This window comes from Apis cerana, linkage group LG12 (assembly GCF_029169275.1).
Source record: "Apis cerana isolate GH-2021 linkage group LG12, AcerK_1.0, whole genome shotgun sequence".
In the NCBI taxonomy this organism is placed as follows: Eukaryota; Metazoa; Arthropoda; class Insecta; order Hymenoptera; family Apidae; genus Apis; species Apis cerana.
The window spans coordinates 2,647,477-2,650,341 of record NC_083863.1 but is presented as its reverse complement, the minus strand read 5'-3'; positions in this window follow the sequence as shown (position 1 = coordinate 2,650,341).

Here is a 2,865-nt window from a genome sequence, read left to right as displayed (position 1 = left end):
CTGTTTTTATATTTATTATAAAAAATATGAAATAGTATAATATACTCGGTAATAAAGAAAAAGAAAAGTTACTGAAATCATTAATATTTAATTAATTATTTAGTTAATTAAATATACAGTTATTGTATAAAAAAATATACTTCTCTTGATTTATTGAATTTATTTTAATTTGGTATATATTTCAAATTTCAATAATCAATTATTGGATAAATATAGCATAGTTATCATTACACGGTAATGTTAACTTATACTCTACTTTATCGATCTAATTTCTAGATTTCTTTCATATCATACTTGTATGGTAAAACATTTTCAGTAGTTTTCATTTATTTTTTATTTAAAAATAAATGAAATAAATAAAATTTAATTTATTATTTAAAAATTTATTGTAAATAAATAGTAAGTAAATATCTTTTTGTGTATGTAATGCACTTTTTTGTAACTTTATTATATTAATCATTAGCATAATTTTTTAATTTAATAAGATATAGTGTAAATATGTAAAAATTAGAAAAAAATAAGTAATAAGAAATAGAACTTAAATATAAAACAACAATATATTAATAATAATAATAAAATAATTATAACAATAAAAACTTTTACTAAAAAAATTCATGGGTATTATCGCTAATATTTAAAATAATTCATTTGTCACATCATTTTTCATATTGATCAAATAAATTTATCATTATATCAATAAAAAAATCAAAGAGAAAAAGAAAGAGTAAAAAAAACTTTTAATTTTCTTGTTTTTATTAGAATAAATTTGATAATCATTTGATAATCAATTGATATCGTGATATCGATAGTGAACAATGATATGTAAATGTTTTTTAATCAGTTTAGTAGACATAATGTATATCGATCATTATAAATGATCGCCACGTATAGTCATTTCGTATAACATCTGGTCTGACACAACATACATCAAGTGACATATTTTTAGATAAATAATTGTTTAGATAAAGATACATCACTTTTTTCTGAAGCATTTAAAATAATTATCATGCATAGCAAATTCGTAATCTTGTTAATTTTTAATTCTTGTTTTGCTGATAACAGTCAATGATTCGTATTCATTGACAGTTATAATATATTTAGATTGTTGAATTAATAGCATATATTAAATTGCAAGTCATGGAAAAATAAAAATAAAACAAATTTTATAAATAATAAATAAAAATGAGGAAAAAAAATTTCGAAATATAATTGATCTTAAAATCTTAAAAAATTAGAAAATTAGAAAACTTTTGAAATTTATATAGATGTTTTATAAAAACAAGAAAGTAAAACAGTATAAAGAAAAACAAAATATGTTTATCATAAGATAAACATAGATAAATTTATAAGATAAATTTCAATTTTTAATTTTTATTTTTTTAACTATTCTAATAAAATATATTTGTTAAACTATATTTTTAATAGTCACAAAAAATCATGTGAATATTGTTTTGATGTATTACTCATTATACAAATAATCAACACACACTTTTATATCGATGTGTCTTCATCTTATTACCGATATGCGGTAACAAACATGAATAAAGTGCAAATTATCATTATTAGTGAAATGTGTAATAAGAGATATTTAACACCAAGTTATAAAAGAATAATAAAACATAATGGGAATATTCTAATTTGAAATAATATTTTTCGAAGTTAAATGTAAATAGCAATCAAATTTAGATATTAATGTTGTTTTTAAAGAATAATTCATTATAGATGAATTTATGTTTTCATCGATTAATTCAACTTCAATAGAACCGATGAAATTATAAAGCAAGTTGAGAAAGTTTAAAACTTTTTAAAATAGATAACAAAACGTAATATTTTTTATAATGGACAGAATTAGAGATTCTTTTTATTAAATTTATTAAAAAACGAATTAAATAGTAAAGCTATTCTTTTTTTTTAATGAAATCGTAATATTTAATTTTTTGTTACCAATTTCAAGCTAATTTCAATTTTCTTTTTTAATTATAATTTTTTATTATAATAGTTTTTGTTTTGTATTTGTATTTTTGTATTTTTCCATTAATCATTAATTTATTAATAAGCACTTCACTAAATAAATAAAAAAATTAATATTTATATTAATAAATAGTTATTTAAAATTTATTATCAGTATATAATTTGTTTTACTATTTAATACTATTTAATATTAATTTATTTCGTTTATAGACATTAATTTTGATATTACATGAAAAAAGAGAAATATATTTATAGAAATTTAAGAAAAATAAAAAAAATAGAAGAATATTTTGTAGAGATATTTAAATTGTTTATATTATATATTATATATATAATATATATATCAGATTATATATATTACATATAATATATACATATATATAATCTTATATTATTTTGTTTATATATATATGTATATATATATATATATATATATATTATATTTTGCTATATTATTAATATCTGATTAATATATCTAAGTAGTTATATTTAATTTTTATTTCAACTTTATATATAATTAATATGAATATTAAATTTATTATAAAATGATAATTGTTCTACTTGTATAAAGAGATAAAAGAATAAAAAAAAAAGAATTTAAAAATCATAATTGTTGATAACTTTTAACATCCAAATACCTTAAACTTGTTAAGGAATATTTAACGTTACAGCATTCAGTAAATATATGTCAACAAAGCGGATAAGTTTATAGATGAATAATAGTAACAAAACAACACACAATGGACCAAAAGGTCTTTGTCGCGTAAAGTTATATAATCAACGAGCTATAAAAAATTTACAGTCGTAAACCATTGTGCGTATCTTACTCAACGTTTAACTCTCCCGCGATTCGCGCGTAGTTTCTTATTTATGGTTCAATAAATCTGGCGAGGC